The sequence below is a fragment of the Mustela lutreola genome, chromosome 4 (genome assembly GCF_030435805.1).
Source record: "Mustela lutreola isolate mMusLut2 chromosome 4, mMusLut2.pri, whole genome shotgun sequence".
Taxonomy (NCBI): domain Eukaryota; kingdom Metazoa; phylum Chordata; class Mammalia; order Carnivora; family Mustelidae; genus Mustela; species Mustela lutreola.
In genome coordinates this window covers 176,806,006-176,833,963 of record NC_081293.1, presented here as the reverse complement: position 1 = coordinate 176,833,963, position 27,958 = coordinate 176,806,006, and the positions used below count along the sequence as shown (strand labels likewise).

At 36.0% G+C, this 27,958-nt stretch overlaps 1 pseudogene; it reads left to right on the top strand.

Annotated features, from left to right (window-relative positions):
- Positions 1-19,809: 19,809 nt before the first annotated feature.
- Positions 19,810-27,958, top strand: part of LOC131830211 (proteasome subunit alpha type-1-like) — a 187,359-nt pseudogene continuing 179,210 nt past the window's right edge.

Sequence of the window (27,958 nt, the reverse complement as noted above, 5' to 3'; positions counted from 1 at the left end):
TACAGTCTAGAATATTTAGAGTTAACTTTAAATTGAAATGATAGAAATGTGTGCTAGATCTATATATGTTGCTCAATAAGTACTAGTTAATTATTTAAATTAACATTATGTGATGTGTTAATGGATAAATTGTGGTCTGCATCTATAGTCCTCTATACAGGGCAGAAACAATTGAGATAATGTGGCTAAAACCAATTTAGATCATTGGAAAACTTCTGAGTCAGAATTTAGATTAGAATACATCTGGTAACCTTTTCCTTCCAAAGGATATGTTTGGTTGAGATCTAAGGAGTCAATTGATAAGATCTTATCTGTGTCTATATTTGTGATTTAGGCATCTGTTGCTGTGGCTGATGGAGTGATGGGGAAGCAGGAGGAAAGGGATACATGCCAGGTTGGAGGAGGAGTTTCAAGAATACCTGGAGGGAATTATTTATAAGGTAGGAGTCTCCAAATAAAATAAGCTGAATTTACTAACTGACCCCAAGCATCACTGTTATAGAATGGAGTGGGAAATTCTATTTGAATCCCTCCCAAAACAGATATCTGTGTCTCCTGAGAAGAAAGACCAAACTCAAAAAGTTGTTTTACTAATCTCTTTAAGACTTTAATGGTTCCAGAAATGATGTTGTTAAAACTGATCAAAATTGGAGTGTAAAGCATTTAGGATGGAGCCAGACTTCCCACTTTGAAAAATCCTGCTGTACCCGTAGAGCACAAGAGTATTAAATATTCCCTTGGGTTGGGGTGCAGATATCTGTATTTTGCAGGAGGGGGATGGCTGTGGCAGAAAGGCAGCTTGTGCAAAATAAGAGCAATGAGTGAGAGAAGGTTTCTCTTTACTCTGAAAAAAGTTTCCAGAAATATTGTGGAAAGTGTTGCAGAAAGAAGGCCTTTTGTATGAGCTGATGAATTCATAGAAATAGGAGAATTCAAATTTAGTAACTACATGGATGTACTTTGTGCCTATAACCTAGGGAACTTCAGAACACATAAATAATATGCATCTTAAATAATAATTTTGACATTTGTTAGTCCACCTCATTTTAGTCATTAATCACATGATCTCATGGCACCTACTTTATTATTTTAATATATTTTATTTATTTATTTTTGCATGTGCATGAGAGAGGGAGAGTATTCGGGAGCACAAAATGGATGGTGGGGAAGGGGTGCAGAGGGAGACGCGGGCTCCCAGCTGAGCAGGGAGTCCAACGTAGGACTGTACCCCAAGTATCCCATGACCTGAGACTAAGGCAGATGCTTAACATGCTTAACATGCTAAGCCACTCACACACCCTCCTTTTAAAGGATAGGTAGATCAGGAAAAAAGCCGACAGCCTTCCCTTTGAGATCAGGAATAAGACAAGGATGCCCACTCCTACCACTCTTGTTCAACATAGTATTAGAAATCCTAGCAACAGCAACCAGACACCAAAGAGAAATAAAATGTATTCAAAATGGCAATGAAGAAGTCACATCTCTCTCTTTGCAGATGACATGATACTTTATATGGAAAACCCAAAAGACTCTACCCCCAAACTACTAGAACTCATACAGCAATTCAGTAATGTGGCAGGATACAAAATCAATGCACAGAAATCAGTTGCTTTCTTATACACTAACAATGAAAATACAGAATGGGAAATTAGATAATCAATTCCATTTACTATAGCACCAAGAACAATAAGATAACTGGGAATAAGCTTAAACCAAAGAGGTAAAGGATCTGTACTTGAGGAACTACAGAACACTCATGAAAGCAATTGAAGAAGACACAAAAAGATGGAAAAGCATTTCACACTCATGGACTGGAAGAATAAACATTGTTAAAACATCTATACTGCCTAGAGCAATCTATACTTTCAATGTCATTCCAATCAAAATTCCACCAACATTTTTCAAAGAGCTGGAGCAAACAATCCTAAAATTTGTATGGGATCAGAAGAGACCCCGAATAGCTAAGGAAATATTGAAAAAGAAAAACAGAACAGGGGGCATTATGTTGCCTGATTTCAAGCTTTACCAAAAAGCTGTGATCACCAAGATAGCATGGTACTGGCACAAAAACAGACACAGAGACCAGTGGAACAGAGTAGAGAGCCAAGATATGGACCCATAACTCTATGCTCAAATAATCTTTGACAAAGCAGGAAAAAATATACACTGGAAAAAAGACAGTCTCTTCAATAAATGGTGCTGGGAAAATTGGACAGCTATGTGTAGAAGAATGAAACTTGACCATTCTCTTACACCATACACAAAGGTAAACTCGAAATGGATGAAAGAGCTCAAACGTGAGGCAGGAATCCATCAGAATCCTAGAGGAGAACATAGGTAGTAACCTCTTCAACATCAGCCACAGCAACTTCTTTCAAGATATGTCTCCAAAGGGAAAGGAAACAAAAGTGAAATGAACTTTTGTGACTTCATCAAGATCAAAAGCTTCTGCACAGCAAAGGAAACAGTCAACCAAACAAAGAGGCAACGCATGGAATGGGAGAACATATTCGCAAATAACAATACAGACAAAGGGCTGACATCCAGGATCTATGAAGAACTCCTCAAACTCAACACACACAAAACAGATAATTGTATCGAACAATGGGCAGAAGACATGAACAGACACTTCTCCAATGAAGACATACAAATGGCTAACAGACACATGAAAAAATGTTCATCATCGCTAACCATCAGGGAGATTCAAATCAAAACCACATTGAGATACCACCTTATAGTTAGAATAGCCAAAATTAACAAGACAGTAAATAACTGGAGAGGATGTGGAGAAAGAGGAACCCTCTTACACTGTTGCTGGGAATGCAAGTTGGTGCAGCCACTTTGGAAAACAATGTGAAGTTTCCTTAAGAAATTAAAAATAGAGCTTCCCTATGACCTTGCAATTGCACTGCTGGGTATTTACCCCAAAGATACATATGTAATAAAAAGAAGGGCCATCTGTTCCCCAATGTTCATTGCAACAATGGCCATAGTCACCAAACTGTGGAAAGAACCAAGATGCCCTTCAACGGACGAATGGATAAGGAAGATGTGGTCCATATATACTATGGAGTATTATGCCTCCATCAGAAAGGATGAATACCCAACTTTTGTATCAACATGGACGGGACTGGAAGAGATTATGCTGAGTGAAATAAGTCAAGCAGAGTCAATTATCATATGGTTTCGCTTATTTGTGGAGCATAAGGAATAACATGGAGAACACTGGGTGAAGGAGAGGAGAAATGAGCTGGGGGAAATCAGAGGGGGAGATGAACCATGGGAGACTGTGGACTCTGTGAAACAATCTGAGGGTTTTGGAAGGGAGGGGGGTGGGAGATTGGGTGAGCCTGGTAGTGGGTATTTTGGAGGGCATGTATTGCATGCAGCACTGAGTGTGGTGCATAAACAATGAATTCTGGAACACTGAAAAGAAATTAAGAAAATAAATACAAATTTTCTTAAAAAAAAGTATAGGTAGAATCTGAAGCCATAACTTTTTCCTGGCTTATGATGGCAAGGAAAGATTGACTTACTCATCATCCAATACACTGCCCTGGAGGATAGCTGAGATATCTTATATCCCAAAATCTTTTTTTTTTTTTCTTTTTTTGAGAGAGAGGGTGAAGGAAGGGCAGAGGAAGATGAAGAGAGAGAGAAACTTAAAGAGGCTCCAATACAGAGCCTAACATGGGGCTCTCTATCTCTTGACTCTGAGATCATGACCTGAGTTAAAACCAAAAGCTGGATGTTTAACTGACTGAACTAACCAGGTGTCCCAATTCCAGAATCTTTTTAGCTACTATTTCTCATGTGGGCTAGACTCTTGAGATAGATTTGGATCTGTTTTTTATATGGAAACTGTATTAGAGTTTCTTGATATTTCATAAAGTTGGAGAAATTAAGCTCTAAGTAGTAGTAGCGGTGGTATTTCTGAGTATATTTTCTGTTCAATTTCTTAAAATACAAAATCATCCCCAAAGTAGCCTATTAGTTAAAAAGAAATACTTTCAAAACAAAAACGTAATCCCTCCAATTCTTCCTGCCTCTGCTGCTGCTGCATTAGGCCTAGATCACCATTGTTTTTCACATGATTTGGCCCTGTTCCTGTACAAGGTGTTCTCAGTGTAGAAGCCAGAATGATGCACTTAAAGCAAGTCTCTTCTTTTTGCAAAATCTTTCTGTGGTTTTTAACTCAGTTGCTTAGCCTAAAGTCATCACAACAACCTACTTGGCTATCATATAGGATTTCATACCACCTGATTCTATATCCCTTCAAATTTTGATGTCTTCAGCTCATGCTTTCATCCACCTCACCCTGTTCTAGCTTCGCTGACTTTCTCTTTGTTGAACACACCGACTGTTGTGTTGAAGGTTTTCATACTTCTTTACATTGAAGTTTTTCTAACATTGAAGATCTTCATACTGCCCCCTCTTTCTGGAATGAATGATCTTTTGCCAGATATCTGATAAGACTTATTTCTTTTCTCCTTCAGGTCATCTCAGTTGTCATCTTTTACTAAGTCATGACTTCCTTGATCACTGTGTATAAAAAATAGCAAGCTTTTCTTTCCAGCACTGTCAATCCTCTTTTCTTGCTATATTTTTTCTTCACAGCCCTTACTACCATGTGATACACCATCTATTTCACTGTCTAGCTACCTACACTAGCATGTGCAAGGAGATCTGGAACAAGTGTGGGAGTGAGGCAGGAAAAGAAGGAGAAATGAAAGAAAGAAAATAAAAATGAGAATACCAAATGTTAGAGGAAACTTGACTTGTTGAAGTTATCAGACCAGATAGGTGCAGAACCAAGACTGAGCCCCAAATCCAGTAAAATATAACTAACCCAAGATTCAAATATGACAACATAGATATTCATATTTATGGTTCCTACCTCATTTGTCATCATAGCACCCAAAAACATTTTTGTTGGGTCACATTTGTATTATTTTATGGAAGGAACCATGAATTTCATAGAAATGTATTCCTTAAGGGCATAATATGATAATTATCGGATGATGTTATATTTAAGTGGGAGAAGAGTGTTTTTTAAGTAGAGAAAAACTGGGGTTTGGTTGATTCTAATTCTTAACCAGAGTTGGGTCACACGCTTGCTTTATCTTGATTAACCCAACAAAAATCTTTGTATTTATTTACCAGGGTTATTCTTAAATGGAGTCTGTCTGAAAAGCACATTTCAACAATAGATTGATCCCCATGGCATTTTAAATCTTTGGGTGAACAGCTTCAGGTTAGAAATTAAAACATTCTATTGTATATCTACCAAATGGAGTTCAGTGCTGCAGGCGTTTGAGCTTGTCTAAAAGTCCTGCAAAGAGTATCCATTTTGTAAATGTCTTTTATAGTAAAGTATGAAGGGGTGAGTTTAAATGTTAAGACAAAAGAAAGAAAGGCATATGGAGAGTAATACCGCACAAATTTGAGATCACAATTGGCATCGTTTTTAACAAAGCAACAAAGCTGAGTTTTGGAAGATTATGAAAGGTAGTAATTTAATTCAGGAACATGTTACATTGTTCATTTCCTGTTTTGAGCTAAAATATTTGTATGCAATTTAAGAAGGTTAGTTTCTTCATACCATCATACTACAATGGGATGATTTTTGTTTTTGCAATGGTTAATTTCTTTTTTTGGTTAGACAAATTATCCTTGTGTCCCCTGCAGCCAAAAGTAATGATTTCCACTGACTGCAGTAATGAGGGCAGAGCTGATTAACTTTAGGCCCTTTCCCACTAAAATCAGGGAACAAGTTGTGTGTACACACACACACACACACACACACACACACACAGGGATCTTGTTAAACAAACAAGAATATTCTTATCTTCCCTTCCAGCAAAAGGGAAAAAAGAAATCAGTGAATTCACCAAAATGGTATTTGCCAGTTGGCCAGATGATCAGGTCACTTGCATGTCCTCCCTCAGCATACAGAGAGGATTTGCATACTTGGCTGCATTCTTGTTTTGAAGGACAGCTGGGCCAGTGATTCTGAGCTCAGTGGGACACCGAAGCACTGTCTTAAACAGCTTTACTTTAACCCATTTAAACAGTTACACTAGATTTTAAAGCTCTTCAAGGAAAATGCCCATTCAGATGTATAAAAGCTAAATAGACCTTAATTTACCCTTATACCTGAAACACGTACCTTTTTACTTACTCTTTGATCACTGGGTATTTATTTTATAGATGGAGGACTTGTGTCTGACCATACTGATCACTTGAAGAGGAGGTCATTCTTCTCCAGGTGTTTATTTTGGTCTTTGCAAAAGGACAAAGAATCTTTTACAAGGAAGTTTTGACTCAGAATGTATGCCTCCACTGGAAATTGCATGCTGGTTAGCTATACAAATCTGAACTTCTAAACTTCCTTGAGTATTTTGGACTATCATTGTAGGCTTTGTACTTTCCTTGGTACGATGGGGGCAACAAAGAAGCAAAAGAAACATGTTCTGCTCTAAGGAAATTTCCAATCTAGCTGTAGGGCAAAAGATATCTAGAATTATATATTTCCTGTGTTGAGTTCTTTTATATATACTTCTTTTAGAACACTTACTACACTTCAAGGTCATGATTTACATAATTAGCTTTCAAGTTCATGAGTACCTTCTAGTAGGGGCTCTATTTCATGCATATTTCTAATACCTAATCAATGACTCAAAATCTATAGTAGATATTTAATAATAGATTTTTTTTATATGGACAAAATGTTTAAATTCTATCAGGAGAGGTTTAATTTCTTTCGTGATATATATATATATATTATATAATATAGTATATTATATAATATATATATATAAAATATATATTTTTTAAGATTTTATTTATTTATTTGACAGAGAGAGACACAGTGAGAGAGAGAACATTAGCAGGGGGAGTGGGAGAGGGAGAAGCAGGCTTCCCGACGAGCAGGGAGCCCAATGTGGGGCTCGATCCTGAGACCCTGGGATCATGAACCCAGCCGAAGCCGGACGCTCAATGGCTGAGCCATGCAGGTGCCCCTATGTAATATTTAATATACCCTTCTTTTATCTAAACATTTGAGCCCATTTCAGTTAAGAAGCCAATGAAAGAACTGAAGAGTCATCCTTTATTCCTTTCTTTCTCTCACTTATATATCCAATCTATTCCATCCAATCAGTGCTAGATCTAGCAAAATATATAACAAATCTATTGACTTCTGCTAGTCTCCACTGTTGTTATCTTATCACTACTATTACCTAGACTTCTACTATTCACTGTTAATGGATCACGCTGTTTTCACTTTTTCTTTCCACTCTCCACACTTAGGAACCAATGTGATTTTTTAAACCTGTTATTCTAGGTAAAGTTATCCCTAGGTTTAAACCTTTATTTAATAGCTCCCATACTTTTAGGAAAAGTCAGACACCTTATCTGACTAACAAAGCACCCCCATCCCCGCCATTTTGGTCCTGCTCTTTGTTTCCTTTCTAGCCCCAGATGTTTCACAGAACGCCCATTCCACCCTGAACAGGGTGACCAGCTGTTCACCCTGTCTGAAATACACTTCTCTCTGACTTTGGTAGAGCTTGGCTCTTCTTTAGCATTTCTGCCTCAAGCAGAATGCTACTTTTGTCTCCAGTAGAATGTTTATACTGCAGTAAAGGAAAGTAATTTCATAATGGGCTTAATAATTTCACTTACAAAAATTCTGGAAGGAGGGACATCTGGGTGGCTCAGTGGGTTAAGCCTCTGCCTTTGGCTCAGGTCATGATTCCAGGGTCCTGGAACCAAGCCCCACATTGGGCTCTTTGCTCAGCGGGGAGCCTGCATCTCCCCACCCCCTGGCCCCCCGCCTGCCTCTCTGCCTACTTGTGATCTCCATCTGTTAAATAAATAAATAAAATCTTTAAAAAATAATAAATAAGAAATTCTGGAAGGAGAACTATTGCAGTGCTAGTTAATGCTGTCCAGAGAAATCAAGGCGCTCATTCAGTTTCTCTGCTTATTCTCTTTACTTTCTTCTCAAGGTTATGTTGCCTTTGGAGCACTATATCCAAGAGTGGTTAGGTGAATACAATCAATACTCTTTCAGGAAACAATATGTGTCAGAGGAATGACCATTGGATCAGCAGCTAAACTTTACCACATTTCCCAGAGAGATCATCTCTGATAGTTCAGTCTACAGTTGCCATTCAGTTACTCTTTAGCACATCACCCATTTTTATTTTTTTGCTTAGAATTTAGAATCATCTGGTATGGTTTTTTATTTTTCTATTTGTTTTTTTATTTATTATCTATCTCCCTTCATTAAAATATAATCTGTGGATTGTCTATTTTATTTATAGTTGTATTTCCAGAATCTAGGACCATGCCTGTCACATAGTAGTTTCTCAATAAATAAATTATGTGGATAGGAATGACTAGGGTAATAAGGAGGGAATGGGACTGATAAATATGAGTGAAAAACTTCAAATATAGTATAACTAGCATAATTTCATACTATTGATACTTGAAAATATCTTTTAAGATTGGAGAAAAGTTTAGTCTTTCCAATATTATAACAAAAACAGGGTTATCTGGGTAGCTCAGTCTGGTAGGCATCTAATGCTTGATTTTGGCTCAGGTCATGATCTCAGGATCATGAGCTAGAGCCCCGCATCAGCCTCAGCACAGAGTCAGCTTGAGTTTCCCTCTTCCTTTCCCTTTGCCTCCCCCTCCCCACTGTCTCTCTCTCTAATAAACAAAATCTTTTAAAATGTTATGACAAAAAAAGTGAACAACAAAAAGAACAAAGAAGATAACCTTGTAGCATATTTGTTAATCAAAGAAGTATCTTATAAGTAGTGTTACAGATAATAGGCAATATGATTTTCTTACCAAATCAGATGTCGGATACATCCAGAAACTTGAAATCCACAATGCCAATTTCAAAGTTTCCTTTAGTATTGCACGAAATATGAATGCTCTGATTTTCAACTAAGGTTTGTTGCTAGTAGCAATTGCATGTGTTTTAGGAAGAAAGTCATAATGCAATAGTATGTAGCAAAAAAAGAACATATCAAGGAGACATCATGGAAGTTGTATGGGGTCCCATGGCACTTGCTTCATGTCATGTGCCTTTAAAAAATAATCATAGTTCTTACTGTCAAACAGTATTGGCACATGGATTTGGTGCTAATATAATATTTTATATTGAAATTCTAACAAAAAAGTTGCAAGTGTTCTTTCCTATTAGATGCTTTCTCTAAGTTTATGTGCATAGTTCCAATAGTTATTTCTTCATAAATAATTTTGTAGGGTGTTCACATAACAACATACATTTCGGTAGCCTAGCTACAAAGTCATTGCTTATAAAGACTATACTAACAATCTCCCACAAGTATTTAGCTTGTAGGGAGAAGGACAAAACTGAAACATGTTTCCATTAAAAGTTACCTTTGGTGTTAAAAATAGTTTAAGTGCAACAATTATTATAACCATATTGAGTCATGACATGTCCTATGGATTTGATATAAAAATCAGTTAATATATATGACCTAGTGAGCAGCCACATCATATTTAGTGCAGTCAGAAAATGGAGTTTATTACAACTGGACATCTTTTCCTTCTTTAAGGCTCTTATTTAATAAGTTTAAAGGTAGGGTTTATAGTCCATCAGACTTCTCATCTACAGCTTATTTCCCACACAGGAAAAGTATAACAGATGCAGCAAAAAGAAACTAGTGAGGTAAAACAAATGTCATAAAAGCATTGTTTTTATCCAAATTTGACTTGAATATTGCAATTTATCATAAATATACACTTGGCTTGGTTTTTATCTTGTTTCTGGCACACAGCTCCTAAAATCCTTGGAATTTCCTAAGGGTAGAGAGGGACAGAGGGCTTTTTTGTTATGTTAAGGTGACTTTTGGACCTCACTTAAGGAAGAGGGCTGCTTGCCAGGACACCCAACCCTGTGACTGGAGGGTTGGAACTTTCAGTCCTACCCCCTTCCCCAAGGGATTGACAGGTAGCAGTTGAATTAATCACCAGTGAGCAGTGCCTGGTCAGTCCGAACTATGTAGTGAGGCCTCCATAAAAACACAAAAGACTAGCTTCCAGGTTGGTGAACCTGGGGAGGTGCTGTGAGAATGGCACATCTGGAAAGGACCTGGAAGCTCTTTTTTCACCCCATACCTTGCCCTATGTGTCTCTTCTGTCTGACTCTTCCTGAGTTATATATATTTAGAGTAAACTAGCAATTTAGTAAGTAAAATGTTCCTCTGCATTCTGTAAGCCACTCTAGCAAATTAATTGAACCCAAGAAGGAAGTCGTGGAAACCTCTGATTTATAGCTAGTCAGTTGGAAATACAGGTAATAACCTGGACTTGGAATCGGCTTCCTGAGTTAGAGGGAGACCTTAGAACCTCCAATTCATAGCCATTTGGTCAGAAGCACAGGTAATAACCTGGACATGTTGACTAAGGTCTGAAGCTTTTGTGGGGAGAGGTGGGCAATCTTGTCAGAATTAAGTCAAACTGCAGGATAACCAGCTGGTGCCCCAAAGAATTGCTTGTTGTTATGGGGAGGGGGGGAACTTCCCTTCATGAATTGAAATTAGGGTCTGGATCCCTTTAGGAATAAATGACAAAAAATGAAAGGGATTCTTCTTCATTAAAAAGTCAAGTAATGGGGGCGCCTGGGTGGCTCAGCGGGTTAAAGCCTCTGCCTTCCGCCCAGGTCATGATCCCAGGGTCCCGGGATCGAGCCCCACATCGGGCTCTCTGCTCAGTGCAGAGCCTGCTTCTCTCTCTCTCTCTCTCTCTCTCTCTCTCTCTCTCTGCCTGCCTCTCTGCCTACTTGTGTTCTCTGTCAAATAAATAAATAAAATCTTAAAAAAAAAAAAGTCAAGTAATGCATGGTAGAACATAATTGAAGGAAGAGGAAAGAATCAAAACAAGTGTTGGCAAGGATGAGGAGAAAGGGGAATACTCTTATACCCTTGGTGGGAATGCAAACTGGCGCAGCCACTCTGGAAAACAGTATGGAGGTTCCCCAAAACGTTAAAAATGGAACTACCTATAACCCCAAAATTGCACTTCTAGGTATTTACCCAAAGGATACAAAAATACGGATTCAAAAGGGCATGGGCGTCCTGATGTTTACAGTAGCATTATCAACTATAGCTAAATTATGGAAAGAGCCCAAATGCCATATATATAGATATATAGAGATATACTCAGCCATAAAGAAAGAATGAAATCTTCCATTTGCAATGAAGTGGATCGAACTACAGTATATTATGTTAAGTGAAATTTCAGAGAAAGACAAATACCATATGACTTTACTCATGTGTGGAATTTAAGAAACAGATGAACATAGGGGACAGAAAAAAGGGGGGGGGAGGCGAACCATAAAAGAGACTCTTAACTATTTAAGAGAACAAACTGAGGGTTGCTAGAGGGAGGCGAGGAGGGGGAGAGGTTGAATGAGTGATGGGGGACTAAGGAGGACATTTGTGATGAATGGCAGGTGTTGGATGTAAGTAATGAATCACTAAACTCTATACCTGACACCAATATTGCACTATATGTTAACTAACTAGAACTTAAGGAGATCTTGAAACGTTAAGAAAAAGTGACAAGAATCAAGTATTTACTTGATGGGAATAAGAAAAGTTAATTATTATTGAATGACAAAAAGATTGTTGATTTTTTTAAAGTATGGTTGAAAAGCAAACTCAGTCAAGTGGAATGGCGTAGATGTCAATAATCAGAGTTAAAATAATCACTTTCTAGCTATGTGATTTAGGACATATAAAATCTGTTAAGCAATCTTGAGTCAAATAATCCTTTTTCTTAGGTAGCTTGAGGATTTACTGTACAAACACATGCAAAATGCTTAAAAGGGTTTTGTGCATGTGGTATAAGTGCTTAGTAAATGTTACCTATTTGTATTTCTTAAAATGCCCTTAATTGTAAAGCGGTGGAGATATTTATCAAAGAGAAATCGACCCTGGGTTATATTTTTTCTGAGAACGTCAACAGTCTTCACGCCAATGTGTACATAGGAAATGGTGTGTTAAGGAAACCCATGTTTTAGGAATAGTGTGAAATAGCAAATGCTCAGGACATGGCCATATGGGGGATGTGGGGGTCCCTTTATAATGATGTAGGATTTAGTGAGGCTTTGGTGTTCAGATTTTATAGACAGCAGAGGTCTTGAGCTCTGGGCTAAAGACAGGAAACTCAGTGCCTTGTGACAATGACAGCATATTGCAGGGTCTTGCTTTTTTAGGCACTAACCAAGGAAAACAGGCATGTTGATTAGCATGAACAATTGCCTCTCCAATATTCTTTTGGAAAATAGTGGCTATTTGAACTTTACAGAATGTGTCTGAGGCCCAGAAAAAAATGTGCTTTGGTTGCAAGTGGACCAAAAATTTCCCTTGACCCATAGGATTTGTCACATAAATGGACCCTGTGTGAGACAACTCCAGGCAGGGAGCAGATCAGCTCAAATTAATTCAAAGGTCCTGCTTAGAAAGAAAGTTTCCTTCATCCTAGAATTACCTAAATATTTTCTGTTCCCCTGTCCTATAGAGTGTAGAGGGAGAATTAAATAAAAGCTGGATTAAGTTAAGCTATACTCTTCTAAGCAGCCTCACTGTACTACATATTAAGTCTGTACTCAATATCAGGTCAGTGCCCTGCTTCCTGACCTTGAACCTGCCTAAATCCCAGGGTCTCCATTTGCAGAGGGGTTTAGCAATAACATCCTCTTCATAGCATTTTGGAATGAATAAAGGAGTTGAAGTAGGTATAGCACCTAAAACAATGCTGGGATTTTGTAAGCTGTCAATCATAACACGTGCTCTAATTCTCTTTTCTTTCTTTTTAAAAAATAAGATCAATATAAAATATATCAAATGCTCTAACCAGATAGCAGCAAAGAACTACAACCTCATAAAAATATAAACTTTTCAGAAGAACTGGAAGAATCCTATACCAAGAAGAGCACTGTGCTTACTTCCAAGACTTCAGTCTTAATTCTGCCTCCACTTCTGAGTTAGAGTCTGATCTTGACCTGGTAACTGGTAACTTGAACTCTTCTGGCATTAGTCCTCTCATCTGAAAAATGTCAGTTATCATATGAAACTTGTTACTTCCTACAGAATTGTTAGGGTAAAGGGAACCTGTAAACTGTGGAGTTGTATTTATTAAATGTATTCATAATTGGACACAAGCAATAGCAGTATTACAATTTATTATTAAATAGAAATATGTTTCTTCTCTCCCTCTGAGTAGTGGAAATTGTAAGCAAATTGCTAGACTAAGAAATAATATCCAATTTAAATACATAATTGTGTAAAAATTACTAAAGGATGCTGTAAGAAAAGTTCCTCTTTCTTATACATTATATTTATAGAGTATATATTACATTTATGTAGAGTCTTATAATTTGGTTTCTACTGAAATTTCATTGGTTTTCTGACTATCTCTTCAAATGTTTAGGGTTTCCATTGCTGTCAATGGAAGCTGCACAAAGAACAAACTATTTAAAGGGAAAATATGCATGATAAATAATGGTCTTATCTATTGATAATCCTGTTTGTAGTTTCTTGTAAAGATTTCATAGGTCAGGTCTTAACACTATCTGTGAAATGCGGTGCTTAGAATAGTATAACTTATACTTAATTCAGTTTTTACTTTATTCTCCCTCTACATTCTATAGGACAGGGAAAGAGAAAATATTCAGGTAATTGTAGAATAAAGGAAATTTTCTAAGCAGTGCCTCTGAATGGGGGATCTGCTTTTTTCTGCATAGGAAATGCAAGGCAGGTATCTCAGGCAGGAAAGTATGTTACTATATTAGTTTGAAGGAAATTATTTGGAATGTTTTTAAAGCTGACTTTAGTATAAGCCCTAACTTTAGATCTCAGTTCTGATAAAAGGAAGAAAGACTGAAAATAAAAGTGGAGAAGACTCAGCTAATCATGCAAGAACTTGTGTATAGGCTCAGTAACATTGACAGCTTTATACACAGAAGAGCTTCACACGTGGAGGAAGCAAAAAAATACCTTCGCAGAAATGAATTCCAAAAAAAATGGATAAGGAGGGAAAATTATGAGAACTAAGAATGGAGTTAGCACTAATGACAGATACATAGAATGACCTCTATGGCTGATTGGTCTGCCTCACAGGTTCCTACCCTGCTGAAGGGTAAAGAAACTTCCATTTGTCCAAAGCTCTTCCTCCTGTCTTAAATGGTTTCATTTTTCTTTCCAAATTCAGTCTACTCTCAAACAAATCACAGGGTTGTTTTACATGAGCTCCTGGATGACTTCTTTATTTTAAGCACAAGTTCAGCATATTTAGAGATGGAATGGACATGTATGAAGAATGAGTCTTCCTGGGTCCTTGTGGGGAGGAGAAGGGGTGTCTTGAACCAAGTGATGTCACGACACTGTTCCCAGGTCTCTGTAGGTAGGGTGCACCTTGTCTGCTGGGTCATTGCTTGTCCTGCTGGCAAATGCTGTTGAAACCTGAAGCTGGTGACTTTATGGCCTCCTTTCTCTCTTGCCTGTATTTTAACTCCCTGAACCTTGTTAGCTTAATTATTTAATTATTTCTGGGAAGTCTAATATTTGAATTCCCGATGTGTGGGGTAGCTGGATAAAATATAGGATGCCTAGTGGAATTTGGATTTCAGGTAAACATCAACTGGTCAACGGTGAATGTTATTTTTTTTTTAAGATTTTATTTATTTATTTGACAGACAGAGATCACAAGTAGGCAGAGAGGCAGGCGGAGAGAGAGAGAGAGGGAGGAAGCAGGCTCCCTGCTGAGCAGAGAGCCCGATGCGGGGCTCGATCCCAGGACCCTGGGATCATGACCTGAGCTGGAGGCAGAGGCTTTAATCCACTGAGCCACCCCGGTGCCCCAACAGTGAATATTGTTTTAGTATAAGTATGGCCCAAATAGTGCATAGGATACTTAATATTTATCTGAAATTCAAATTTAACAGGGTTATCCTCTATTATATTTTCTATATATGACAGACTCACCCATGAGTTTTTATTTACATATTGATTTTCTTAGTTTGTATTGTGTTGCATTGTCTTCTCTCACCAGGTATACTGCCTTTTTTTTTTTTCCTTTTTTTCTTTTTAAAGATTGTGTGCTACATCTTGTATCAGCAAACTGGTTTGTAGAAATAGTAAGATCTGATATGAAGTTAGTCTTTCTCAAAGTAATACCTATTTGTTTCTGGAAGGTACTTTGAGATACTAGCAATCCAGGATCAACTTAATCAAATTTTAAGGATTGAGTAGATTTAAATCTGAGCCTCAGTTCTTGTGAGTTTTGTCTATTTATTGATTATACTCATCTCAAATTAAGATGGGTTCCCCAGGTTACCAAGTCTGAACTCCAGTTTCTATCTTCTGGCAGAGCAGGACTATTATAAGTGTTTTTTAGCCTCTCAGCTTTTCCGAGGCTTCCTCTTAAGTTAGAAAATACTTAGAAGCAGCCCCAAATTCACCTCTCTAGGCTTTCATCCTCCCCTGGATCTTGGCTGGTTATTCTTTGCAATCTTATTATTTCTTTTATGCCTCCAAGTATGTGTTTGTGTCTAGATTTTCTAATTGTTCCCAGAAGGAGATTTAGTGTAAATCACAGTCTCCTTTTACTGAGACAAAGTCAGAATGCCATTAATAAAATACTTCTTAACATTGAGAGGCAAAATTGTAGGAAATACAAAGGGGAATATAAACAGAAGTGATGTTCCTTTCTTGACCATCCTAAAATATATCACTTAAGAGATGGTGTGTGATTCAGTGCTACATTTTCCCCTCTTATCCAATCTTGAAGGGCAGTGGAAAATATCAAACAAATCTTGTTCATATGCAGACTTCAGAAGCACCCAGAATTAAAGTTTTCAAAAAACTTTGTTTTTAAAAACCCACTCATTTCTCCTCTCCATCTCCCAATGTCCCCCGTGTTATTCCTTATGCTCCACAGGTAAGTGAAACCATATGGTAATTGACTGTCTCTGCATGACTTATTTCACGGGGGTAATTGGAGGGGGAGACCAACATGAGAGACTGTGGACTCTGAGAAACAAACTGAGGGTTTGGGAAGGGAGGGGAGTAGGTGGTTGGGTGAGCCTGGTGGTAAGTATTAAGGAGGACATGTATTGCATGGAGCACTGGGTGTGGTACACAAACAATGAAGGCTGGACACTGAAAAGAAATAAAATAAAACAAAATGGAAAAAGAAAACCTACTCATGATTCCTAAACCATTAACTTGGTATATTTTAAATATCTCCAGACATGCAGTGAATTTGTTAATCTATTTTCAGTGGGCTTGTTAATGAAGAGGCAGTGTTTATGAGGATTGCATTTAATTCTCTTAAACTTGTTTGAGTGAATTTTCTTTGTTACAGTAGTAATTGATTGCATCTATTCTGGAAAAGGTTGTTTTATATCTCTTACAAATTGACATATTTACTTTGATCAATATCCTGGGAGCCTAAGTTTTTGTTTAATATGCGATGCTATTTTTTAGCTTTATGTAAAGGGGCTTTTTATATAACTACTCATACTCTGAAATTTTAGGAGCACTGAAAGCCATAGAGCAACTTTTAAATCCTTCCTTAAAGATAGAGATTGTGGATGTGTTGAAATGATCTAATCATGTTTATACTCATCTTAAATATAAACCCAAAATTTAGAAATTCTTTGGTTCTTAGAAATAATTTATCCATTAATCAAAATAAAGCTATGTGTTCATGTATCAAAATAGAGCTATGAAAAACAAATAAAGTTATGCCTCATTAATCTGACAAAAGCATTGTCAACTATCTTTCACCAAAATGTAAGATACTCCTTCTCAAACCAATACGTTAATTGAAATGTTTACTGTACAAAACTTAGATCACCATCTTCAGAGGGAACAAAGTGTTAATATTTGAGTTCTTCCAATAAGAATGTGAACAGATTATATTATCATTTGAAAGCAGTATTATATTTGCATGCAAAGGAAAAGCACGGAAATTTGAATGCAAAATTCATATTGTAGCTTCCAGCTAATGACAAGGATAGTAACCTCAAAGAAACAGAAAATTCCAGAAATAAACACAATAAAAAATAATAACAATCAAAATGCCTATCATACCTTACGGCATTGCGATAAGAAATAATATTATTTGTCTGTTTGGCAGAAGGTATATTTCTGGTAATAAGTTTTAGATGCTGAAAGCAAGATGATTATTTATCAAAAAAGAGATTTGTTTTCCAAGCTCCATTGGTAAAAATAACTAAACTTTTAGTTGGGAAACTGTAAGAAATTATGTATTGTAAACTAAATAATCTTCAAATCAACTCAACTAAATAAGAGGAGTTCAATCAAAACCCAGATATCCCAGATCTTCTTAGCCTCATCTCCACAGTAAGTTTCCATTTCTAATATCCAGTATTAAGGTAGTGGTTTTAAAAGTAAAGTTTTAAAATCAGATTTCTTGAGTTCTGACAGTGATTCTACCTGTTAGTAAATGTGTATGCTTAGGCACATTACTTACTCAACTATCCCATCTATTAAATGGAGTCATTTTGAGGATTGAAAGACACATTAAATGTAAAAGATTCAAAGGAATGTTTGGCACATAATTAGCCCTAACTGCTAGGATTGCTTAAAATAATTATTATTAAATATCTATAAAACTCTACCTATTAAAATTAAATTAGTATGGAATTTGGTCTTTTTCCAAAGTTTCATTCCAGATACAATTCTCAGGGTCTCCAAGGTTACTTATACCTATCACTGAACCAATCCTTTCCATATTCACATGAAATAACCCCCAGGAAGTCAGACGTCCTGGTTAGGCAAGACTCAAAACCATGACTGGTCGCTTTTCTTTTTGTTCATCTTTCTGGCCTCATTCTCAGGACAGATCAAGACAAACCATGACCCTAGCAATTCCAGTGGTTCCGTCATTATAGTCACTTCTATGTGTTTATTTATGCAGATTAAGATGTCTCCTTTTGCTATGAAGAACGATACTCTTTTTAGTATAATGCTCAGTAAGGGTAGCAGATATGTCCCTTGTGATTTAGTTTTTGATAATTAACCTTCCTCAAGTCCTCATTGTGGCACTAATTCTTGGGGATTTTTATTCTTGTTTGTTAGCAGGAAAGGCTCTTTTTGCATCAGCTGCATGCTGTGCAGAGAGTCAACTCTTGATTTCCATATCCTAGGCTCTAAAGTGGAATTTGATTACCTGAGGAGACCCATTTTCCAGATGGTAAGTGTCCCCTTGGAAACTACTCTAATTTTCATTCTTTTTTATATTGGGCTAAGACTATATCAAACAAGTTTAAGTAAGTAAGTAAGTGTTGAATATCAATTTATTTTGTTCCACATTTAGTCCTCTACAGGGGGAAAAAAGAGGTATCCAACCACACCCTCCAAGTCCCAAGCCAGGTGGTTATACAGGGGAGGGGGGGGGTACATGACAGAGGGCAACTAACATCTTTGCTAAAGGACCAGGCCAAATTGTCTTGTTAGATTCAATTATTAATTAAATAGTTTATTAAATTCAGAGTATGTTGCATTTATGGATTTTAACATGGAAATAATAACTTAAAAATAGCATTCTTTGGGGAATGCATATTTTTAAAGTTTTAAAACAAACTTGTACCTTGGCTTGCTTGTGAATCTCTTATGACATGATCTTCTACTTGTTTTGGCATGATATGTATAACTTAGCCACGGGGAAATTTTGGAGGCCTTTTTGTTCATTTGTCAGCACAGTTAGGAAAAGATTTTGAGGCGCACATGGGTGGTTCAGTCAGTTAAGCCACTGCCTTCAGCTCAGGTCATGATCCCAGGGTGCTGGGATGGAGGCCTACATGGGGCTCCCTGCTTAGTGGAGAGCCTGCTTCTCCCTCTGCCTGCTGCTTTGCCTACTTGTGCTCTTTCTCTCTGTCAAATAAATAAATAAAATCTCTAAAAAAGAAATGAAAGTTATTTTAATCCCCTTAATGCAATTTTACTACATGTCATGATGCAATTATAACCTTATTTCAAATTTTACTACTAAAAGCCGCACATTAGAAATATGACTCACAGAATCACAGTGGCTAAATAAAGTTGTCACATTAAATACTATACAGTGTACATGTAGTCATTATAGTTATTTTAAAAGTTTACATTTTGGTGTCTTGAAATATAGGTTACATCTTTTGATAGAAGCAGTTATTAAATAGGAGGAATTTTAACTAGACTTAAATAGGAAGAATTTAAACTAGACTTAAGAAATAATTTAGGAAAAAGTGCATTTGGGCTTCATGATAGTAAGAAATTAAATTATCCCATAAGGTGCTACTCTTCTGTTATTAAAAAGAAGTATCATTGATATCTATAGACATCTGACGGCAGACAGCATGTTGAAAGAATTACAAAGATTAATCAACATGCATTATGTTATTGAGATCAGTAAGTAAATACATCTAACATATGGATAAAATTGGAATTAAAACTGGAAAAAAGACTCTTACTTAAATGTTACCTATATTTACTCCAAAAGTTTTTGAATTTTTATTCCTCATTTGCTTTTATTTAATGTGATAAGGCAGTGTGTCCTACATAGTATATTTTCAGATACATTATTATAGCTTTAGTTTCTTCTATTTTTCACTATTGGAATACATCCAATTCTTTACAATGGATGTTATGAATGTATGAAAGGTATAAGAAATATTAAGTATTTTGTTGAATTTTATTACATGTATATGCATGTATGTATGTATGTATACATGTATGTTGACAGATTAATCGATAGATGGGACAGATAGGTAGAAAGGTAGTTGACTTTGAGTCCGAGGCGCTGACACTAAAAATTGTTGCTCTTTCCGTTATCTCTTATGTTTATACTGTAATCTGTGGAATGGAAATTTTACAAGATCCTATTGGTCCTAATTTAAGTTTTTTGAAATTTTTACAATCAAATTTTTTATAATTTGTATTCACTCATGAGTTCTTTCAAAGTAATTTATAGAGTGCCTACATATAGTAGGCACTCTAATATCTGTTACTACTACTAAAATAATAATAAAGCATGCTCATAAATTTAGAGCCCTTGGGTGACTATTGTATATCTAGATGATTATATATATATGACCAATCTTATATATGTATAAAATTATACACACACACACACATGTACTGCTATCCCTCCCCTTCCTTTTTCCCCTATTATCATATGTACCGGATATCAGATACTGATATCAGTATGTGTGTACACACACACACATATACACACACACAAACACACATAAACACACGTTGATTAGTACTCAATATATGTATTATATATATTTTATATACATTAACATATAATTATATTAATATATTAATATTTATATATAATGTGTGTGTGTGTGTATATATATACATATATACACATATATATCAGTACTCAAACTGAGCTTTGAATTATGGAAAGGCTGCCTTACAAACAAACATACCCTGGTTTGGGAATAGTGTCTGTTAAAGAAAAATGATATACATGCTGTTTTTTTCTTTTTTGCAGTATCTTCTGTAAGACTAACTCAGTCCAGGCACGTCATGAGAAGGATCTAATTTGTATATTTTTATCTTGTGTTTTGCTCAAATTTGTTGAAGAAAAGGTCATTCTTAAGTTGCCAGATCCGCAGGTTAGAGCTGGTGAAGACTTCTGGGGTATAAGCAAGGCAAAACAATTTGTCATTTTCAATGCTCTCTGAAAATAGATTACACAGTGATCAATAGTCATATTTCCTCAGAAGAATAATGCAATGGAAACTTCCTACATTTTCACTGATCCAGGCAGCAGAATTTCTTTTTCATTATCTCACATGATGGTCCAACATGACATCTAGGAATCCAGAGTATACAATCATCAACAGAGGGCCTCATAAAACTAAGCAAATAGAACACTAACTTCATAGAAATATCATCATGAGCCATAATGACTCAGAATGAATCATCTTAAATAGGGGCTGATTATTTCTAACATAGTTGGGAGGTCAGGCATTTTTATCGTCATTGTTTTATTCTGCTAAGCTCTCATTACAGCATCAGAAAAGAGTCAACACTGACTTTGCCAATAAAGAAAATATCAAGAATAATCATACCTTATCATATATAGAATTGCTGAATGTGATGAGATATAAAAATAAATATCAGGCATTTTAACAATAAAGATTTGAAAAAGATTATAAGCAAAAATGAAGAGAGGAAGAGACCATGTAATTTTAGGTCTTATACCTTGGCCTTTAAAATCTGACACTGAAAGTGCAGTGAGGTATCTTTAAGGAATTCCGTCACCCCAGACTTGTTGCTGTTGTTAAGAACATGCATGTTCTTTTAAGAATAAAGAGGGAAAAAAGAAGCAACTGAAGTAGAAAGTGATAAGTGAACTTCTTGTTTTTGTGTGCTGATAGGCTACTGAGTATTGTGAAGAGAGCTCTGAGCTTAGAGCATGGGATGCAGAGAACCTTAGTGATGTCCGACCAAGTAGATACATTCCTCTGAGACTCAGTTTTATCACAAAAGAAAGAAAGAAAGAAAGAAAGAAAGAAAGAAAGAAAGAAAGAAAGAAAAAAAGCCAGAAATTTTACTTAGTGTGTTTACTTTAGAAGAATCCCTAAGCATTAGGGGTGACTGGGTGCCTCAGTCAGTTAAGCATCTGACTTCAGCCCTGGTCATGATCTCAGGGACCTACCCCTTAGAGTTCCATGTCACGCCCCATGTCACGATCCATACTCCGTGGAGAGTCTGCTTGTCCCAGTCCCCTCCCTCTTCCCTTACCCCTGCTCATGCTCTTTCTCTCTCTCTCTAATAAATTAAATAAAAATCTTAAAAAAAGAATCCATACGGGCACCGGGGTGGCTCAGTGGGCTAAAGTCTCTGCCTTCGGCTCAGGTCATCATCCCAGGGTTCTGGGATCAAGCCCCTCATCAGGCTCTCTGCAGGAAGCCTGCTTCCCCCTCTGGCACTCTCTGCCTGCCTCTCTGCCTATGTGTGATCTCTGTCTGCCAAATAAATAGATAAAATCTTAAAAAAAAAAAAAAAAAAAGAATCCCTAAACATCAAGTAAATTAATTAATGTGCAAATAGTTTTAAAAATACGATGATTTTAAATAAATAAATATATCAAAATAAAAATAAGTGTTATGAAAATAAGAATTACTCATAGTCATTTCAGTCATGCTCATTTCTTTATCAGTGCAGAATACATTGCAGTGCTTGTCAGACTTTTTCTTTCCTCTTTCTGCTCCTGTGACTCTTGTCTCCCTCCCCTTCCTTTTTCTCCCAACAGCATCAAGTGGTCAAAACGCCTGTATGGGTTGAGCCATTGGTAAAATGGATCTGAAGACCACGGCTTCTAAAATTCAATGAAAAAAGCGACTAAGAAACTATTTGTGGCTGTGCCCTTCGATCCAGAGAAGGTCAGGAAATAGAACCAAATCCTCCAAATCCTCTACTTCTCACTTGGGTATAGGAGTCTTAATATTTGATGTTCACTTGCAAAGGGTATCCTATGTGGTATGTTTATTTCACAAATAGGCAGTTTGTTTTGGCGGAACCAATATCTGGAAATGACAACTTCTCTCTCAGTGTTGCTTAGAGAAGAATAAGCATAAAATGAATTTTAAATTAAATTCCTTAGAGAGATCTGCAATTTGGGCAACGGGTGTCCCAGTGAAATCAATCCCTGATTCGTTCTTCAATGACTTCACTTGAACATGAATGAACTGTGCTGAGTATGTACTGTATGTTTCTCCTCCTGCATCTTTTCTTTTTTTCACACTTTTTCTTTAGCATCTCTTTACTTCATATCATCCAACCCCAAAAGCTGATGGGAAATGATGAGCAGGGTCATTATGCAAGAGCTCTGATCCATGTCAGTGATTTGAGAAGAATGAAAAAAGTCCCTCTTTCCTGTTTATAAAGAGTCAAAAAAAAAAAAAAAAAAAAAAAAGAGGGATAGTCCCTCTTTCAAAGTTTATAAAGAGTTAAAAAAAGAAAACTTTAAAAATAGGAACAGAGACAGTCAATAAAGGCATTTAACAGTTTTAGCAGAGCATAACGTTACCTTAAAAACAAGTAGTGATAATTGGTTAATTAGAAGTAGAAGATTGGCTAGGTATTAAGAGATTTCTGAGAAGAAAGAATAAACATAAAAGAATAAAGGCTGAGCTATAAAGATAATTTCCTTTTTAGTGTCTCGAGTTCAAAAAAATATCGGTGATCTTTTAGATTTTAGGAAATAACACCATGTAGAAAACAGTTGAAGTAATTAAAAGAGGATCATTATAGAGCAGAATGAATAGTTTGCTTTATTCACTGATGATCCACCAATTTAAAAAATGCTGAATAGAAAAGAGATTTAAGTGTTGACATTCTCTAAGCTGATATTATTAATAGCTCAAAATTCTGTTTATTTAAATAGGTGCCATAATCAGCATTAAGGAGGTGAGATGTCTCATGATTTGGGGTGGTGACAGGAAGTTCTCTCTTTAAAAAAGGAAAATGATGTAAAAGTTCTGAAATTTTTACTACTTATTCATTTAAAAAATTGAATCTCTGTCTTACATCTAACAAAATTAAATGTGTGTGTATGTGTGTGCATTCGTGTGTGTGTGTGTGTGTGTATGTTATGTGTTTCGACAAATGCAAAGGATCATGTTATCTCCACCACAATAATCAAGATACAGAAGCAAGGTCATCATTCCAAAGAAACCCCCCTCATATTGTCCCTTTTTAGCAAAACCTCTTCCCTCTTCCCTTAACTATCTCAACCATGAAAATATTCTTCCTTCTCATGGTTTTGCCTTTGCCACATTATACTGGACCAAGGGATACACTTTACATAGGGGGAGCATGCTCATGAGATCAGCTGGACCTATTCCAGACTGTACCACTCGGGAACTGCCAGTCTGCTTAGAATAATGAAATGGCCCCATGAGCTGCCAGCTCATTGAAGAAACTCTGCACTGATGGGATGTCATCCTCCCTGATGAGTTTGTACTCTAAGTAAACAATCTTTGTTTGTTTTGTTTATTCTGTATAGCCTGTGGACTACTTGGATATGAGAACGTGGAAGAGTAAATAGGAATGGCTCCACTGACTACCGTGCCCAGAGGCTCACTAGGATAAATTTGTGACTTAAAATCAAAATTCTGAATTCTGCAGGTTTAGAGAGTTTCCAGAGGTAAAATGCTTTCAGTATAGGATACAGAAAAAAAAAAAATTCTCATGACATTTTAAGCTCTGTCTATCCAGTTACTTTAGCTGACCACTAACTCAAAGAATAAAAAACAAAAACGATATTTGACATGAATACCAGGCTATAGTAGGGCTGTTGCTAACCAGTGGAAAAATAAATACTGAATTAGTAAATTTTTAGTTAATTAAAATTAGTAAATTTTTAGTTACTTAAAAATTTAATTACTAAACTATTAAAATATAAACCAGTGAATGTGTTAATACAGTTAATGCATATAACCAATCGTTTTGATATGACACATAGAAACTTTTAGACTTTTATTCTGTGACTCTTAGCTCAGTGATGCTTATTTCTTTGACTTTCTAATTTAATATATTATTTTGAGTTCATCCACTAGTTCCGCAGTTTGCTATCCATGTTAATCTTGACAAAAGCATTTCACTCTCTTAACATAGTTATCCACATCTGGAAAATATAGGTAACAATGGCACTGGTTCACAAATTTGGGGGGAATAAGTAAACAATTAGTTTTGAATTGGAATAGTACACTTATTAACTGAATGTGTATTGACAAGTTATTTAAACTCTTTGAAACATGTATGCCTTGCTTTGTATACTGAAAACTTTGATAGTGATAAAAATGAAATAATATTTTAAGTAAAATGCTTAGATTAGTGCCTGATACAGTGTCTGTTATAGTAATTTGTTGCATTGGCTGTTATTATTACTCTACAAGAATCAATTTGATTGAGCAAATCCAGATTCCACCTTTTCTTGTAGTAAAAATAAATTGTCACAACAGTAAGCATACCAATGTAGAAACTCCCCATTGTAAGTTAAATTTTTGAAACAGATGTTTCCTAAGATGTGCACTGTAAACATTAAAGTTATAATTAATTTAATTGGAATACCAATATATGGTAACTGAATCCAATTTTGTCACAGGCAGCCATATAAAATTCACCAACATGGGCTTTAAAGGAGACTTGATCTCTTCCCTTGCAGCTGGCTATTTAATCTGTGTCCTCTAAAGGAGGCAAAGAGCCAATAGTCTTACCACAGAAAAAGAGTAGTGATGGCAATAATAATAGTGATAAAATGAAAATAAATGTCAATTCTACTATGCTTGGCCTCAATTAGTTCTTATGAGTCATTGTATAAAGAAGATAATTAAATAATAGTTTCAATTCTATAAAAGTATAATTAGACTTAAAGATAAAAACAAGTGTCCTCCAGTGTCAATTGCCCTATGTGTTTTTTAAAGCTTAATGTCCCTTTAAAATGAGACCACAGCTAAGACATTTCATTTCCTCTGAGCCAGAGATGTACAATTAATGCAAATTAAATTTTGTTTGCATTTAATGTTAGATGTTTTCTTCTCATTTGCCATGTATTTCTCTTATTTGTGTCCTTAGCCTCATTCTAGAATGAGAACAGTAGGGGTGCTTGGGTGGTTAAACCCCTGCCTTCAGCTCAGGTCATGATCCTGGGGTCTTGGGAAGGAGCCCCACATCGGGCTCCCTGCTCAGCAGGAACCTGCTTCTCTCTCTCACTCTGCCTCCCACTCACCCTGCTTGTGTTTTCTCTCTCTCTCTCTCTCATGTGTCAAATAAATAAATAAAATCTTTAAAAACAAGGATGAGAACAATAAAAATATAGATTTGTGTATACATCTTTTGATCTTTGTAAGATCAACTAGAATCCTAAACACTGTTTTGGCTAAAAAAAAAAAAAGACTAGAAGTTGTAGGTAATAGGATCAGAGAAACTATTCAGAAAACTGCATGTGAAAATTATATTAGATAATTGTATTAACCTCAAAGTTGAACTTAGTAAATAAGAGGAGAAAGAGAAGAAGAAGATTAGGTGTGAGAGATAAAACAAGTTGCAAATTTTGTATGGTATTTATATAAGGATAACAGAGGTGATTTATCAGTAGATTTATGATTTTTTTTTTTGCAAGCATACCAAAATATAGTCCTAAAAGTAGTAAATTAGCCTCATCTCCCTTGGCTTTTCCTTAGTATAATGACCTTGAATGGTGTGGAGGCAAGACGTTTGACTGTGGCAATCTGGATTCAAAGATGCATTCTTAAGAGCGTCTTTAATCTTACAATCTCATATTCTAACTTATGCTGCAAAACATACCCAAAGTTTTGTAACATACAGTTTTCAGAAATTACAATTTAACCCCCCGCTCTATGTTCTGATTAAAAACCAGACACAAAAATAAAAACACAGGGTATGTATTCCTTTAAGGGAAAAAGCTAAGGACTTACCATATAGAACCGCTTTTCAGAAAAATTAAGTGACTTGCCTGACAGCTTTAACACCACCAAAACAGAAGGAGCTTTCAAAACTGATGATTCTGTCCTAACATGCAGGTGTTTATACTCCTGTGCACTACTCTTCCTGCTTACAGACCCAGTCTGAAATATTCCAAGGGCTACATTCCTTAAAATCTTTCCCCAACCAGAGGTCCTGTAATATTTGTTTTCTGTCCCACTTGTCTAACTCACGGTTCTTTCATGAAGATGCATAAGAACCACTGTGTCTTGAAAACAGAAAGTAAGTTTAAAGCCATAATAACCTTGCTTTTGTTTTACACAGATGACAAGATGGCTCAGTGATGTGAGCGAATAATTTGTTCTTTCCCCGGTTGACTGGCAAAAACTCTCCTTCATGGAAAGTATTTAGACAGAGAGATTGGTATATACATATATTCGGCTTTTCATGGCAGAGTGGTCAACCCATGACATGAGAGACCTCCAGCTATGTGCAGTCTTAGGAACCCTTAGCTTTTCCCTATTCGCCACTCTCACTTCCTCCCATAAACTTAACTTCCTCTTTAGCTAGACCAGTATAACTCAGAGGAGACAATTTCTTTTCCTTTTTCTGAGTTTCCCTGTGTTTTCTTCCTATATGATAACTTCAGCAAATGCTTAAAATGATAAAATAATAAACTATCAGAAATATCTAAGAATCAGGTCAATGTAACGATAGTGTTTATGTAAAGGACACATGAAAAATATTTATTTTGTTAAAGTTTAGTATTCAGAACATTTACTGAAATAATTCTGAGGGCAATGGGGAGCTCACAAGATTTGTGGCAAATTATTCATCGTGAATTGAGCATTAATAAGTCAGAATATGTGTTGAAAATATGTGGAGACTCAGTTTCCTGTATAACTTTCTTTTCTTTTATGACAATCTTATGCAAGTGATTCTTGGCTTGTTTGGAAATTGAAATTATTTTCTAGCTCTTCAGTTCTTGGACCTTTTGTGAGAAATTGTACAACACAGATGAAAACTCATAGATTCAGATGGCAAATCACTATAAACAAATAAGCATATAACTTATAAGTTACCAGATTGATTAGATGCTAGTGCGCATATTAATCAGTGTTAAAACATTGCAAACGTTTTTAGAAGTTAGTGAAAAGAAACAGTTATTTTGTTAAACAAACAAAGAAAGAAAAGAATTGTTAAGGAGAAAACTTATTTGCAAACCTATGTAGAATTCAGACAGACACATTCTGTTACATATAGTCAATATAGAGTTCAGAGCACTAAAACACAAACTTTGAAATTGAAGTGACTTTTTAATGGTACCTCACATATATTTAGTAGGACTAGTATTTTCCCTGATTTCTAACGTTACACTTCCAAATTTTCCTTATAATTTTAACTAAAAACTGTTTATCATTGTTAGTGGAAGA